Here is a 17,181-nt window from a genome sequence, read left to right on the forward strand (position 1 = left end):
TGGGCGCACTGGGCTCTCTCTGGCCTAGAAATTCCGTTGTTTGCGCCAGCCGCTAGCGCCTTAGGAGGAGGAGATGTGGGGCGCTAGGTGGCTAGCGGCCGGGCGCTGCGCGATCTGCGCCTCTCCCCAACTTCAGTAAAGATTTTGCGGCGGCGCAAAACCTTTGCGCGCACTCAGCTGCGCGCGCAGATCCTGACGTCATTACATCGTGCAACGCCCTTTGTGCGCCCCAAACCGGAAATTCAGTGGCGCCGGCCTATTGCGCGCCTGGCGCCCCTAACGACTGGTGGAGGGGAACGGTTCCCAGTCGCTGCGGGGCGCGGGGGGCGTTAATTAAAGGGCACTCCTCCTGCAGTAGAAATGGCAGCCATTTTGCAACACTCCTTTGTGAGAGACGGATCTTTGCAGAGAGACAAAGGTAGAGAGCTTTCTGGTTTGGCTCAACACTCGCACAGGTACTTGTGGCTTCAGGCCACAGCTTTGCACTTGTCTTTAACTTCAGAGCCATAGCATTGATTGGAAACATATAATGGGGGCTGCAATGGGTGCAAACGTTGGCCTTCTCCATTGCATTCAAAGGGCTCAGAGACGCCGTGAGAGAGCGGCAGTCATGGCCAGAGGGAGAAGGGGCAACAGGCGTCGGCTAAGGAGGCCTTACCCACCCAGGGTATACCGCCAGCAGTTCTCATATCTGAACATGTCTGACGAGCAGTGTGTTCGGAGGCTGCGATTCCGAAGGGCGGTGGTCACTGAGATCTGCCACCTGCTTCGCGGAGATCTGCAGCCACAGCTGAGGAGCAGGACGTCTCTGTCGGTGGCAGTGAAGGTGACGGTGTCTCTCAACTTCTATGCCACCGGCTCCTTCCAATCCGCTGCTGGGGACATTTCCAACATCTCCCAGTTTGCCGTACATTGCTGCATCCGCCAGGTGACCAATGCCCTTTTCAGAAGGAGACGTCAGTTCATCTCCTTCTGCATGGCCCTTGTCAAGCAGCAACAGCGTGCAATGGGCTTTGCCGCATTAGCGGGCTTCCCCATGGTGCAGGGCGCCATTGACTGCACGCATGTGGCTTTGCGGGCACCTCTAGAGCATGCCGAGGATTACCGCAACCGGAAGGGCTACCATTCGCTCAACGTGCAGTTGGTGTGTGACCACAGGCAGATCATCCTAGCGGTCAATGCCCGCTTTCCAGGCAGCGGCCACGATGCCTTCATCCTGCGCCAGACTTCTGTGGCAGACATGTTCCAGGCCCAGCCTCACCCACGAGGATGGCTTCTCGGGGACAAAGGCTATCCTTTGTGCACCTGGCTGATGACCCCGCTCCGTGCGCCCAGCACCCCTGCTGAAGAGGGATACAATGACAGCCATCCAGCAACCAGGAACCTCATTGAGCAAACAATCGGCGTCCTGAAGCAACGGTTCTGCTGTCTGGATCGTTCCGGAGGAGCCCTACAGTACTCGCCTGAGTGAGTCTCCCATTTCGTGGTCGTGTGCTGCATGCTGCACAACCTGGCTATCCGCAGGACTCGGCCACTGCCACCAGACATTGGAGGACCACCAGAGGAGGAGGAGGAGGAGGAGGAGGACCAGCACAGGAGGGAGGCAGAAAGTGCAAGGGCCGCCCGTCGGCGGCTTATTGAATGTCGGTTCTAGGCCCCCTCTCAGGGAATGGCTTGTGACAATGGCACAAGATGAATGTAGCTGCTCCACAAGCCCTCAGCCGAGCAGGGCAACCAGGACTTCCAAAAGAAAGCATGGACAGTGCGATTTAAGAACATTTATTACTTTGATACCTCTGCCCTTCCCACATAACAAACTAATGGAGAGAAGCCCCCCGCAAAAACACAAATCGAGCAGTCTCGGCCTTTCAAAAAACACAAATACACCAGTCTCGGCCTTTCAAAAAAACAAATGCACCCTCCCCCTTTAAGAGCTCAACGGCGCCAGAGTGTCTGCCGTCAATCAGCAGCTCGCCACACCTGCGCTGTGCCCGCCCTCGGGGGTTTCGCCCCGGGCCGCCGGCTTAGCGCCTAATGATAGTCATGCATCGCCTGTTTTAGCGCAGCAGCAACCTCTTGGGGCGATGCCACTGAATATCGACGAAGGTGGCGCGAAGTTGCGCCGGGCGCAAACTTTAGCGGCCGCCCGGCTGTAGCGCCCCAAACGTGGCTATACTGAATTTCTAGGCCTCTGTCTCCTAATATTGGGGAGCACTGGGCTCTCCCTGTCTCCTAATATGGGGGAGCACTGGCCTCTCCCTGTCTCCTAATATGGGGGAGCACTGGCCTCTCCCTGTCTCCTAATATGGGGGAGCACTGGCCTCTCCCTGTCTCCTAATATGGGGGAGCACTGGCCTCTCCCTGTCTCCTAATATTGGGGACACTGGGCTCTCCCTCCATCTCCTAATATTGGGGAGCACTGGGCACTCCCTGTCTCCTAATATTGGGGAGCACTGGGCTCTCTCCCTCTCTCCTAATATTGGGGAGCACTGGGCTCTCTCCGCATCTCCTAATATTGGGGAGCACTGTGCTCCCTCCCCGTCTCCTAATATTGGGGAGCACTGGGCTCCCTCCCTGTCTCCTAATATTGGGGAGCACTGGGCTCTCTCCCCATCTCCTAATATTGGGGAGCACTGGGCTCTCTCCCTGTCTCCTAATATTGGGGCGCACTGGGCTCTCTCCCTGTCTCCTAATATTAGGGAGCACTGGGCTCTCTCTCTGTCTCCTAATATTGGGGAGCACTGGGCTCTCTCCGCATCTCCTAATATTGGGGAGCACTGGGCTCTCTCCCCACCTCCTAATATTGGGGGGCACTGGGCTCTCTCCCTGTCTCCTAATATTGGGGAGCACTGGGCTCTCTCCCCATCTCCTAATATTGGGGAGCACTGGGCTCTCCCCATCTCCTAATATTGGGGAGCACTGGGCTCGCTCCCCATCTCCTAATATTGGGGAGCACTGGGCTCTCTCCCCATCTCCTAATATTGGGGGGCTCTCCCCCCATCTCCTAATATTGGGGAGCACTGGGCTCTCTCCCCATCTCCTAATATTGGGGAGCACTGGGCTCTCCCCATCTCCTAATATTGGGGAGCACTGGGCTCTCCCCATCTCCTAATATTGGGGAGCACTGGGCTCTCCCCCCATCTCCTAATATTGGGGGGCTCTCCCCCCATCTCCTAATATTGGAGAGCACTGGGCTCTCTCCCCATCTCTTAATATTGGGGAGCACTGGGCTCACACTGTCTCCTAATATTGGGGAGCACTGGGCTCTCTCCCTGTCTCCTAATATTGGGGAGCACTGGCCTCTCTCCCCATCTCCTAATATTGGGGAGCACTGGGCTCCTCCCGTCTCCTAATATTGGGGGGCACTGGGCTCTCTCCATCTCCTAATATTGGGGAGCACTGGGCTCTCCCTCCGTCTCCTAATATTGGGGAGCACTGGGCTCTCCCTCCATCTCCTAATATTGTGGGGCACTGGGCTGGCTCTCCCCCGTCTCCTAATATTGGGGAGCACTGGGCTCTCCCCCCATCTCCTAATATTGGGGAGCACTGGGCTCTCCCCGTCTCCTGACATTGGGGAGCACGGGCTCGCTCCCCATCTCGTAATATTGGAGAGCACTGGGCTCTCTCCCCATCTCCTAATATTGGGGAGCACTGGGCTCTCCCTGTCTCTTAATATTGGGGGGCACTGGGCTCTCCCCCATCTCCTAATATTGGGGAGCAATTGGCTCTCTCCCCCTCTCCTAATATTGGGGAGAACTGGGGTCTCTCCCCGTCTCCTAATATTGGGGAGCACTGGGCTCTCCCTGTCTCCTAATACTGGGGCGCACTGGGCTCCCTCCCTGTCTCCTAATATTGGGGAGCACTGGGCTCTCCCTGTCTCCTAATATTGGGGTATCTAGGCTCTCTCCCCGTATCCTAATATTTCGGAGCACTGGGCTCTGTCCATCTCCTAATATTGGGGAGCATTGGGCTCTCCCTGTCTCCTAATATTGGGGAGCACTGGACTCTCCCTGTCTCCCCCCCTACTCCTAATATTGGGGAGCACTGGGCTCTCTCTCTGTCTCCTAATATGGGGGAGCACTGGGCTTTTCCCCGTCTCCTAATCTTGGGGAGCACTGGGTTCTCCCCTGCTCCTAATATTGGGGAGCATGGGCTGGTGCATGAAACTCAAAAGGTTAGTATGCAGGTGCAGCAAGTGATTAAGAAGGCCAATGGAATGTTGGCTTTCATTGCTAGGGGATAGAATATAAAAATAGGGAGGTATTGCTTCAGTTGTACAAGATATTGGTGAGACCGCACCTGGAATACTGCGTACAGTTTTGGTGTCCATACTTAAGAAAGGACATACTTGCTCTCGAGTCAGTACAAAGAAGGTTCACTCGGTTAATCCCGGGGATGAGGGGATGGACATATGAGGAGAGGTTGAGTAGATTGGGACTCTACTCATTGGAGTTCAGAAGAATGAGAGGCGATCTTATTGAAACATATAAGATTGTGAAGGGGTTGGATCGGGTGGATGCGGGGAGGATGTTCCCAATGATGGGTGAAACTAGAACTCGGGGGCATAGTCTTAGAATAAGGGGCTGCTCTTTCAAAACTGAGATGAGGAGGAACTACTTCACTCAGAGGGTGGTAGGTCCATGGAATATGCTGCCCCAAAAAGCTGCAGAAGCTACATCATTACATAAATTTAAAACAGAAATGGACAGTTTCCTAGAAGTAAGGGGAATTAAGGGTTACGGGGAGCGGGCAGGAATTTGGACATGAGTCTAGGTTCGGATCGGTCATGGCCCTGTGGGTAGCGGAGCGGGCCCAGGGGCCGTGTAGCCTGATCCTGCTCCTATTTCATGTGTCTAATTCTGTTAGATTCAGGAGATGGTTCTGTGATAGTGGATTGGCGGTTAGGATGAGATCAGCCATGATCTTATTGAATGGCGGAGCAGGCTCGAGGGGTCGATTGGCCTACTCCTGCTCCTATTTCTTATGTTCTTATGTTCTTATGTTCTCTCTCCCCATCTCCTAATATTGGGGAGCACTGGGCTCCCTCCAAATCTCCGAATATTGGGGAGAACTGGGCTCCCCCCCCCATCTCCTAACATTGGGTGGCACTGGGCTCTCCCCCCAGCTCCTAATATTGGGGAGCACTGGGCTCTCTCCCCATCTCCTAGTATTGGGAAGCACTGGGCTCCCTCCCCATCTCCTAATATTGGGGAGCACTGGGCTCTCTCTCCATCTCCTAATATTGGGGAGCACTGGGCACTCTCCCTGTCACCTAGTATTGGGGAGGAGTGGGCTCTCTCTCCGTCTCCTAATATTGGGCAGCACTGGGTTCTCTCCCTGTCTGCTAATATTGGGGAGCACTGGGCTCTCTCTCCATCTCCTAATATTGGGGAGGACTGGGCTCTCTCCCTGTCTCCTAATATTGGGGAGCACTGGGCTCTCTCCATCTCCTAATATTGGGGAGCACTGGGGTCGCTCCCCGTCTCCTAATATTGGGGAGCACTGGGCGCTCCCTCCATCTCCTAATTTTGGGGAGCACTGGGCTCTCTCCCTGTCTCCTAATATTGGGGAGCACTGGGCTCGCTCCCCGTCTCCTAATATTGGGGAGCACTGGGCTCGCTCCCCATCTCCTAATATTGGGGAGCACTGGGCTCTCTCCCCGTCTCCTAATATTGGGGAGCACTGGGCTCTCCCTCCGTCTCCTAATATTGGGGAGCACTGGGCTCTCCGCCCGTCCCCTAATATTGGGGAGCACAGGGCTCTCTCCCTGTCTCCTAATATTGTGGAGCACTGGGCTCTCTCCCCGTCTCCTAATATTGGGGAGCACTGGGCTCTCCCTCCATCTCCTAATATTGGGGAGCACTGGGCTCTCCCCGTCTCTTAATATTGGGGAGCACTGGGCTCTCTCCCCGTCTCCTAATATTGGGGAGCACTGGGCTCTCCCTCCGTCTCCTAATATTGGGGAGCACTGGGCTCTCCGCCCGTCCCCTAATATTGGGGAGCACTGGACCCTACCCCCGTCTCCTAATATTGGGGAGCACAGGGCTCTCTCCCTGTCTCCTAATATTGTGGAGCATTGGGCTCTCTCCCCGTCTCCTAATATTGGGGAGCACTGGGCTCTCTCCCCGTCTCCTAATATTGGGGAGCACTGGGCTCTCCCCGTCTCCGAATATTGGGGAGCACTGGGCTCTCTCCCCGTCTCCTAATATTGGGGAGCACTGGGCTCCCCCCATCTCCTAATATTGGGGAGCACTGGGCTCTCTATGTCTCCTAATATTGGGGAGCACTGGGCTCTCTCTGTCTCCTAATATTGGGGAGCTCTGGGCGCTCCCTGTCTCCTTATATTGGGGAGCACTGGGCTCCCTCCCTGTCTCCTAATATTGGGGAGCACTGGCCTCTTCCTGTCTCCTAATATTGGGGAGCACTGGGCTCTCTCCCCATCCCCTAATATTGGGGAGCACTGGGCTCGCCCTGTCTCCTAATATTGGGGAGCACTGGGCTCTCTCCCTGTCTCCTAATATTGGGAGCACTGAGCTCTCCTCCATCTCCTAATATTGGGGAGCACTGGGCCCTAGCCCGTCTCCTAACATTGGGGAGCACAGGGCTCTCTCCCCGTCTCCTAATATTGGGGAGCACTGGGCTCTCCCCGTCTCCAAATATTGGGGAGCACTAGGTTCTCCCTCCGCCTCCTAATATTGGGAGCACTGGGCTCTCCCCGTCTCCTAATATTGGGGAGCACTGGGCTCTCCCCGTCTCCTAATATTGGGGAGCACTGGCCTCTCCCCATCTCCTAATATTGGGGAGCACTGTGCTCCCCTCCATCTCCTAATATTGGGGAGCACTGGGCTCTCCCTCCGCCTCCTAATATTGGGGAGCACTGGCCTCTCCCCATCTCCTAATATTGGGGAGCACTGTGCTCCCCTCCATCTCCTAATATTGGGGAGCACTGGGCTCTCCCTCCGCCTCCTAATATTGGGGAACACTGGGCTCTCTCCCCGTCTCCTAATACTGGGGAGCACTGGGCTCTCCCCGTCTCCAAATATTGGGGAGCACTGGCCTCTCCCCATCTCCTAATATTGGGGAGCACTGGGCTCTCCTCCATCTCCTAATATTGGGGAGCACTGGGCTCTCTCCCCGTCTCCTAATATTGGGGAGCACTTGGCTCTCTCTCCATTTCCTAATATTGGGGAGCACTGGGCCCTCCATGTCTCCTAATATTGGGGAGAACAGGGCTCTCTCCCTGTCTTCTAATATTGGGGAGCACTGGGCTCTCTCCCCGTCTCCTAATATTGGGGAGCACTGGGCTCTCCCCGTCTCCTAATATTGGGGAGCACTGGGCTCTCTCCCCGCCTCCTAATATTGGGGAGCACTGGGCTCTCCCCGTCTCCTAATATTGGGGAGCACTTGGCTCTCTCTATCTCCTAATATTGGGGAGCACTGGGATTCTTCCCGTCTCCTAATATTGGGGAGTACTGGGCTCTCTCCCCGTCTCCTAAAATTGGGGAGCACTGGGCACTCCCCGTCTCCTAATATTGGGGAGCACTGGGCTCTCTCCCCGTCTCCTAATATTGGGGAGCACTTGGCTCTCTCTGTCTCCCAATATTGGGGATCACTGGGCTCTCCCCGTCTCCTAATATTGGGGAGCACTGGCCTCTCCCCATCTCCTAATATTGGGGAGCACTGTGCTCCCCTCCATCTCCTAATATTGGGGAGCACTGGGCTCTCCCTCCGCCTCCTAATATTGGGGAACACTGGGCTCTCTCCCCGTCTCCTAATACTGGGGAGCACTGGGCTCTCCCCGTCTCCAAATATTGGGGAGCACTGGCCTCTCCCCATCTCCTAATATTGGGGAGCACTGGGCTCTCCTCCATCTCCTAATATTGGGGAGCACTGGGCTCTCTCCCCGTCTCCTAATATTGGGGAGCACTTGGCTCTCTCTCCATTTCCTAATATTGGGGAGCACTGGGCCCTCCATGTCTCCTAATATTGGGGAGAACAGGGCTCTCTCCCTGTCTTCTAATATTGGGGAGCACTGGGCTCTCTCCCCGTCTCCTAATATTGGGGAGCACTGGGCTCTCCCCGTCTCCTAATATTGGGGAGCACTGGGCTCTCTCCCCGCCTCCTAATATTGGGGAGCACTGGGCTCTCCCCGTCTCCTAATATTGGGGAGCACTTGGCTCTCTCTATCTCCTAATATTGGGGAGCACTGGGATTCTTCCCGTCTCCTAATATTGGGGAGCACTGGGCTCTCTCCCCGTCTCCTAAAATTGGGGAGCACTGGGCACTCCCCGTCTCCTAATATTGGGGAGCACTGGGCTCTCTCCCCGTCTCCTAATATTGGGGAGCACTTGGCTCTCTCTGTCTCCCAATATTGGGGATCACTGGGCTCTCCCCGTCTCCTAATATTGGGGAGCACTGGCCTCTCTCCCCATCTCCTAATATTGGGGAGCACTGGGCTCTCTCTGTCTCCTAATATTGGGGAGCCCTTGGCTCTCTCTGTCTCCTAATATTGGGGAGCACTGGGCGCTCCCTTTCTCCTAATATTGGGGAGCACTGGGCTCCCTCCCTGTCTCCTAATATTGTGGAGCACTGGCCTCTTCCTGTCTCCTAATATTGGGGGGCACTGGGCTCTCTCCCCATCTCCTAATATTGGGGAGCACTGGGCTCTCCCTTTCTCCTAATATTGGGGAGCACTGGGCTCCCTCCCTGTCTCCTAATATTGGGGAGCACTGGCCTCTTCCTGTCTCCTAATATTGGGGGGCACTGGGCTCTCTCCCCATCTCCTAATATTGGGGAGCACTGGGCACTCCCTGTCTCCTAATATTGTGGAGCACTGGGCACTCCCTGTCTCCTAATATTGTGGAGCACTGGGCACTCCCTGTCTCCTAATATTGGGGAGCACTGGGCTCCCTCCCTGTCTCCTAATATTGGGGAGCACTGGGCTCTCTCCCTTTCTCCCAATATTGGGGAGCACTGGGTTCTCTCCCTGTCTTCTAATATTATGGAGCACTGGGCTCCCCCATCGCCTAATATTGGGGGCTTTCCCCACATCTCCTAATTTTGGGGAGCACTGGGCTCTCTCCCCATCTCTTAATATTGGGGAGCACTGGACTCTCCCCATCTCCTAATATTGGGAAGCACTGGGCTCCCCCCATCTCCAAATATTGGGGGGCACTGGGCTCCCCCCGTCTCCTAATATTGGAGAGCACTAAGCTCTCTCCCCGTCTCCTAATATTGGGGAGCACTGGGCTCTCTCTCTCTCCTAATATTGGGGAGCACTGGGCTCTCCCCGTCTCCTAATATTGGGGAGCAATGGGCTCCCTCCCTGTCTCCTAATATTGGGGAGCACTGGGCTCTCTCCCTGTCTCCTAATATTGGGGTATCTAGGCTCTCTCCCCGTATCCTAATATTTCGGAGCACTGGGCTCTCTCCATCTCCTAATATTGGGGGGCACTGGGCTCTCCCCGTCTCGTAATATTGGGGTGCACTGTGCTCTCGCCGTCTCCTAATATTGGGGAGCACTGGGCTCCCCCCCGCCATCTCCTAACATTGGGTGGCACTGGGCTCTCCCCCCAGCTCCTAATATTGGGGAGCACTGGGCTCTCTCCCCATCTCCTAGTATTGGGAGGCACTGGGCTCCCTCCCCATCTCCTAATATTGGGGAGCACTAGGCTCTCTCCCTGTCTCCTAATATTGGGGAGCACTGGGCTCTCTCCATCTCCTAATATTGGGGAGCACTGTGCTCTCCTCCGTCTCCTAATATTGGGAGCACTTGGCTCTCTCTGTGTTTCCTAATATTGGGGCGCACTGGGCTCTCCCTCCATCTCCTAATATTCTGGAGCACTGGGCTCTCCCCGTCTCCTAATATTGGGGAGCACTGGGCTCTCTCCCCATCTCCTAATATTGGGGAGCACTGGGCTCTCTCCGTCTCCTAATATTGTGGCGCACTGGGCGCTCCCTCCATCTCCCAATTTTGGGGAGCACTGGGCTCTCCCTCCGGCTCGTAATATTGGGGAGAACTGGGCTCTCCCTCCATCTCGTAATATTGGGAGCACTGGGCTCTCCTCCATCTCCTAATATTGGGGAGCACTGGGCTCTCCCTGTCTCCTAATATTGGAGAGCAGTGGGCTCTCTCCCCATCTCCTAATATTGGGGAGCACTGGGCTCTCCCTGTCTCCTAATACTGGGGAGCACTGGGCGCTCCCTGTGTCCTAATATGGGGGAGCACTGGGCTCCCTCCCGGTCTCCTAATATTGGGGAGCACTGGCCTCTCCCTGTCTCCTAATATTGGGGGGCACTGAGCTCTCTCCCCATCTCCCAATATTGGGGAGTACTGGGCTCTCCCTGTCTCCTAATATTGGGGAACACTGGGCTCTCTCCCTTTCTCCTAATATTGGGGAGCACTGGGCTCTCTCCCTGTCTCCTAATATTAGGGAGCACTGGGCTCTCTCCCCATCTCCTAATATTGGGGAGCACTGGGCTCTCTCCCTGTCTCCTAATATTTGGGAGCACTGGGCTCTCTCCCCATCTCCTAATATTGGGGAGCCCTGGGCTCTCTCCCTGTCTCCTAATATTGGGGAGCACTGCGCTCTCTCCGTCTCCTAATATTGGGAAGCACTGGGCTCCCCCCATCTCCTAATATTGGGGGGCTCTGTGCTCTCTCCGTCTCCTAATATTGTGGGGCACTGGGCTCTCCCCCGTCTCCTAATATTGGAGAGCACTAGGCTCTCTCCCCGTCTCCTAATATTGGGGAGCACTGGGCTCTCTCTGTCTCCTAATATTGGGGAGCACTGGGTTCTCCCCGTCTCCTAATAGTGGGGAGCACTGGTCTCCCTCCCTGTCTCCTAATATTGGGGAGCACTGGGCTCTCTCCCTGTCTCCTAATATTGGGGAGCACTGGGCTCTCTCCATCTCCTAATATTGGGGAGCACTGGGCTCGCTCCCCGTCTCCTAATATTGGGGAGCACTGGGCGCTCCCTCCATCTCCTAATTTTGGGGAGCACTGGGCTCTCTCCCTGTCTCCTAAAATTGGGAGCAATGGGCTCGCTCCCCGTCTCCTAATATTGGGGAGCACTGGGCTCGCTCCCCATCTCCTAATATTGGGGAGCACTGGGCTCTCCCTCCGTCTCCTAATATTGGGGAGCACTGGCCTCTCTCCCCGTCTCCTAATATTGGGGAGCACTGGGCTCTCCCTCCGTCTCCTAATATTGGGGAGCACTGGGCTCTCCGCCCGTCCCCTAATATTGGGGAGCACAGGGCTCTCTCCCCGTCTCCTAATATTGGGGAGCACTGGGCTCTCCCTCCATCTCCTAATATTGGGGAGCACTGGGCTCTCCCCGTCTCTTAATATTGGGGAGCACTTGGCTCTCTCCCCGTCTCCTAATATTGGGGAGCACTGGGCTCTCCCTCCGTCTCCTAATATTGGGGAGCACTGGGCTCTCCCCGTCTCCAAATATTGGGGAGCACTAGGCTCTCCCTCCGCCTCCTAATATTGGGAGCACTGGGCTCTCCCCGTCTCCTAATATTGGGGAGCACTGGGCTCTCCCCATCTCCTAATATTGGGGAGCACTGGCCTCTCCCCATCTCCTAATATTGGGGAGCACTGGGCTCTCCCTCCGCCTCCTAATATTGGGGAACACTGGGCTCTCTCCCCGTCTCCTAATACTGGGGAGCACTGGGCTCTCCCCGTCTCCAAATATTGGGGAGCACTGGCCTCTCCCCATCTCCTAATATTGGGGAGCACTGGGCTCTCCCCCCGTCTCCTAATATTGGGGAGCACTTGGCTCTCTCTCCGTTTCCTAATATTGGGGAGCACTGGGCCCTCCATGTCTCCTAATATTGGGGAGAACAGGGCTCTCTCCCTGTCTTCTAATATTGGGGAGCACTGGGCTCTCTCCCCGTCTCCTAATATTGGGGAGCACTGGGCTCTCTCCAAGTCTCCTAATATTGTGGAGCACTGGGCTCTCCCCGTCTCCTAATATTGGGGAGCACTGGGCTCTCTCCCCGCCTCCTAATATTGGGGAGCACTGGGCTCTCCCCGTCTCCTAATATTGGGGAGCACTTGGCTCTCTTTCCGTCTCCTAAAATTGGGGAGCACTGGGCACTCCCCGTCTCCTAATGTTGGGGAGCACTGGGCTCTCTCCCCGTCTCCTAAAATTGGGGAGCACTGGGCACTCCCCGTCTCCTAATATTGGGGAGCACTGGGCTCTCTCCCCGTCTCCTAATATTGGGGAGCACTGGGCTCTCTTCCCGTCTCCTAAAATTGGGGAGCACTGGGCACTCCCCGTCTCCTAATATTGGGGAGCACTGGGCTCTCTCCCCGTCTCCTAATATTGGGGAGCACTGGGCTCTCCCCGTCTCCTAATATTGGGGAGCACTTGGCTCTCTCTGTCTCCTAATATTGGGGATCACTGGGCTCTCCCCGTCTCCTAATATTGGGGAGCACTGGGCTCTCTCCCCATCTCCTAATATTGGGGAGCACTGGGCTCTCTCTGTCTCCTAATATTGGGGAGCACTGGGCGCTCCCTGTCTCCTAATATTGGGGAGCACTGGGCTCCCTCCCTGTCTCCTAATATTGTGGAGCACTGGCCTCTCCCCATCTCCTAATATTGGGGAGCACTGGGCTCTCCCTTTCTCCTAATATTGGGGAGCACTGGGCTCCCTCCCTGTCTCCTAATATTGGGGAGCACTGGCCTCTTCCTGTCTCCTAATATTGGGGGCACTGGGCTCTCTCCCCATCTCCTAATATTGGGGAGCACTGGGCCCTCCCCATCTCCTAATATTGGGGAGCACTGGGCCCTCCCCGTCTCCTAATATTGGGGAGCACTGGGCTCTCTCTGTTTCCTAATATTGGGGAGCACTGGGCTCTCTCTGTGTTTCCTAATATTGGGGAGCACTGGGATCTCCCTGTCTCCTAATATTGGGGAGCACTGGGCTCTCTCTGTGTTTCCTAATATTGGGGAGCACTGGGATCGCCCTGTCTCCTAATATTGGGGAGCACTGGGCTCTCACCGCATCTCCTAATATTGGGGAGCACTGGGCCCTCCCTGTCTCCTAATATTGGGGAGCACTGGGCTCTCACCGCATCTCCTAATATTTGGGCGCACTGGGCTCTCTCTGTCTCCTAATATTGGGGAGCACTGGCCTCTCCCTGCCTCCTAATATTGGGGAGCACTGGCCTCTCCCTCTCTCCCAATATTGGGGGCACTGGGCTCTCTCCGCGTCTCCTACTATTGGGGAGCACTGGGCACTCCCTGTCTCCTAATATTGGGGAGCACTGGGCACTCCCTGTCTCCTAATATTGGGGAGCACTGGGCTCTCTCCCAGTCTCCTAATATTGGGGAGCACTGGGCACTCCCTGTCTCCTAATATTGGGGAGCACTGGGCTCCCTCCCTGTCTTCTAATATTGGGGAGCACTGGGCTCTCTCCCTTTCTCCTAATATTGGGGAGCACTGGGCTCTCTCCCTGTCTCCTAATATTAGGGAGCACTGGGCTCTCTCCCCATCTCCTAATATTGGGGAGCACTGGGCTCTCTCCCTGTCTCCTAATATTGGGGAGCACAGGGCTCTCTCCCCGTCTTCTAATATTGGGGAGCACTGGGCTCCCCCATCGCCTAATCTTGGGGGCTTTCCCCACATCTCCTAATTTTGGGGAGCACTGGGCTCTCTCCCTGTCTCCTAATATTGGGGAGCAATGGGCTCGCTCCCCGTCTCCTAATATTGGGGAGCACTGGGCTCGCTCCCCATCTCCTAATATTGGGGAGCACTGGGCTCTCTCCCCCCTCTCCTAATACTGGGGAGCACTGGGCTCTCCCTCCGTCTCCTAATATTGGGGAGCACTGGGCTCTCCGCCCGTCCCCTAATATTGGGGAGCACAGGGCTCTCTCCCTGTCTCCTAATATTGTGGAGCACTGGGCTCTCTCCCCGTCTCCTAATATTGGGGAGCACTGGGCTCTCCCTCCATCTCCTAATATTGGGGAGCACTGGGCTCTCTCGCCGTCTCCTAATATTGGGGAGCACTGGGCTCTCCCTCCGTCTCCTAATATTGGGGAGCACTGGGTTCTCCGCCTGTCCCCTAATATTGGGGAGCACTGGGCCGTACCCCCGTCTCCTAATATTGGGGAGCACAGGGCTCTCTCCCTGTCTCCTAATATTGTGGAGCACTGGGCTCTCTCCCCGTCTCCTAATATTGGGGAGCACTGGGCTCTCTCCCCGTCTCCTAATATTGGGGAGCACTGGGCTCTCCCCGTCTCCTAATATTGGGGAGCACTGGGCTCTCTCCTCATCTCCTAATATTGGGGAGCACTGGGCTCCCCCCATCTCCTAATATTGGGGAGCACTGGGCTCTCTCTGTCTCGTAATATTGGGGAGCACTGGGCTCTCTCTGTCTCCTAATATTGGAGAGCTCTGGGCGCTCCCAGTCTCCTTATATTGGGGAGCACTGGGCTCCCTCCCTGTCTCCTAATATTGGGGAGCACTGGGCTCGCCCTGCCTCCTAATATTGGGGAGCACTGGGCTCTCTCCCTGTCTCCTAATATTGGGAGCACTGAGCTCTCCTCCATCTCTTAATATTGGGGAGCACTGGGCCCTAGCCCGTCTCCTAACATTGGGGAGCACAGGGCTCTCTCCCCGTCTCCTAATATTGGGGAGCACTGGGCTCTCCCCATCTCCAAATATTGGGGAGCACTAGGCTCTCCCTCCGCCTCCTAATATTGGGAGCACTGGGCTCTCCCCGTCTCCAAATATTGGGGAGCACTGGCCTCTCTCCCCGTCTCCTAATATTGGGGAGCACTGGGCTCTCCCCGTCTCCTAATATTGGGGAGCACTGGCCTCTCCCCATCTCCTAATATTGGGGAGCACTGGGCTCTCCCTCCGCCTCCTAATATTGGGGAACACTGGGCTCTCTCCCCATCTCCTAATACTGGGGAGCACTGGGCTCTCCCCGTCTCCAAATATTGGGGAGCACTGGCCTCTCCCCATCTCCTAATATTGGGGAGCACCGGGCTCTCCTCCATCTCCTAATATTGGGGAGCACTGGGCTCTCTCCCCGTCTCCTAATATTGGGGAGCTCTTGGCTCTCTCTCCGTTTCCTAATATTGGGGAGCACTGGGCCCTCCATGTCTCCTAATATTGGGGAGAACAGGGCTCTCTCCCTGTCTTCTAATATTGGGGAGCACTGGGCTCTCTCCCCGTCTCCTAATATTGGGGAGCACTGGGCTCTCTCCAAGTCTCCTAATATTGGGGAGCACTGGGCTCTCTCCCCATCTCCTAATATTGGGGAGCACTGGGCTCTCTCTGTCTCCTAATATTGGGGAGCACTGGGCGCTCCCTGTCTCCTAATATTGGGGAGCACTGGGCTCCCTCCCTGTCTCCTAATATTGTGGAGCACTGGCCTCTCCCCATCTCCTAATATTGGGGAGCACTGGGCTCTCCCTTTCTCCTAATATTGGGGATCACTGGGCTCCCTCCCTGTCTCCTAATATTGGGGAGCACTGGCCTCTTCCTGTCTCCTAATATTGGGGGGCACTGGGCTCTCTCCCCATCTCCTAATATTGGGGAGCACTGGGCCCTCCCCATCTCCTAATATTGGGGAGCACTGGGCCCTCCCCGTCTCCTAATATTGGGGAGCACTGGGCTCTCTCTGTGTTTCCTAATATTGGGGAGCACTGGGCTCTCTCTGTGTTTCCTAATATTGGGGAGCACTGGGATCTCCCTGTCTCCTAATATTGGGGAGCACTGGGCTCTCTCTGTGTTTCCTAATATTGGGGAGCACTGGGATCGCCCTGTCTCCTAATATTGGGGAGCACTGGGCTCTCACCGCATCTCCTAATATTGGGGAGCACTGGGCCCTCCCTGTCTCCTAATATTGGGGAGCACTGGGCTCTCACCGCATCTCCTAATATTTGGGCGCACTGGGCTCTCTCTGTCTCCTAATATTGGGGAGCACTGGCCTCTCCCTGCCTCCTAATATTGGGGAGCACTGGCCTCTCCCTCTCTCCCAATATTGGGGGCACTGGGCTCTCTCTGCGTCTCCTACTATTGGGGAGCACTGGGCACTCCCTGTCTCCTAATATTGGGGAGCACTGGGCACTCCCTGTCTCCTAATATTGGGGAGCACTGGGCTCTCTCCCGGTCTCCTAATATTGGGGAGCACTGGGCACTCCCTGTCTCCTAATATTGGGGAGCACTGGGCTCCCTCCCTGTCTTCTAATATTGGGGAGCACTGGGCTCTCTCCCTTTCTCCTAATATTGGGGAGCACTGGGCTTTCTCCCTGTCTCCTAATATTAGGGAGCACTGGGCTCTCTCCCCATCTCCTAATATTGGGGAGCACTGGGCTCTCTCCCTGTCTCCTAATATTGGGGAGCACAGGGCTCTCTCCCCGTCTTCTAATATTGGGGAGCACTGGGCTCCCCCATCGCCTAATCTTGGGGGCTTTCCCCACATCTCCTAATTTTGGGGAGCACTGGGCTCTCTCCCTGTCTCCTAATATTGGGGAGCAATGGGCTCGCTCCCCGTCTCCTAATATTGGGGAGCACTGGGCTCGCTCCCCATCTCCTAATATTGGGGAGCACTGGGCTCTCTCCCCCCTCTCCTAATATTGGGGAGCACTGGGCTCTCCCTCCGTCTCCTAATATTGGGGAGCACTGGGCTCTCCGCCCGTCCCCTAATATTGGGGAGCACAGGGCTCTCTCCCTGTCTCCTAATATTGTGGAGCACTGGGCTCTCTCCCCGTCTCCTAATATTGGGGAGCACTGGGCTCTCCCTCCATCTCCTAATATTGGGGTGCACTGGGCTCTCTCGCCGTCTCCTAATATTGGGGAGCACTGGGCTCTCCCTCCGTCTCCTAATATTGGGGAGCACTGGGTTCTCCGCCTGTCCCCTAATATTGGGGAGCACTGGGCCGTACCCCCGTCTCCTAATATTGGGGAGCACAGGGCTCTCTCCCTGTCTCCTAATATTGTGGAGCACTGGGCTCTCTCCCCGTCTCCTAATATTGGGGAGCACTGGGCTCTCTCCCCGTCTCCTAATATTGGGGAGCACTGGGCTCTCCCCGTCTCCTAATATTGGGGAGCACTGGGCTCTCTCCTCATCTCCTAATATTGGGGAGCACTGGGCTCCCCCCATCTCCTAATATTGGGGAGCACTGGGCTCTCTCTGTCTCCTAATATTGGAGGGCTCTG

Source organism: Somniosus microcephalus, chromosome 21 (genome assembly GCF_052327205.1).
Source record: "Somniosus microcephalus isolate GS21.2 chromosome 21, FLI_Smic_1.0, whole genome shotgun sequence".
Lineage (NCBI taxonomy): Eukaryota > Metazoa > Chordata > Chondrichthyes > Squaliformes > Somniosidae > Somniosus > Somniosus microcephalus.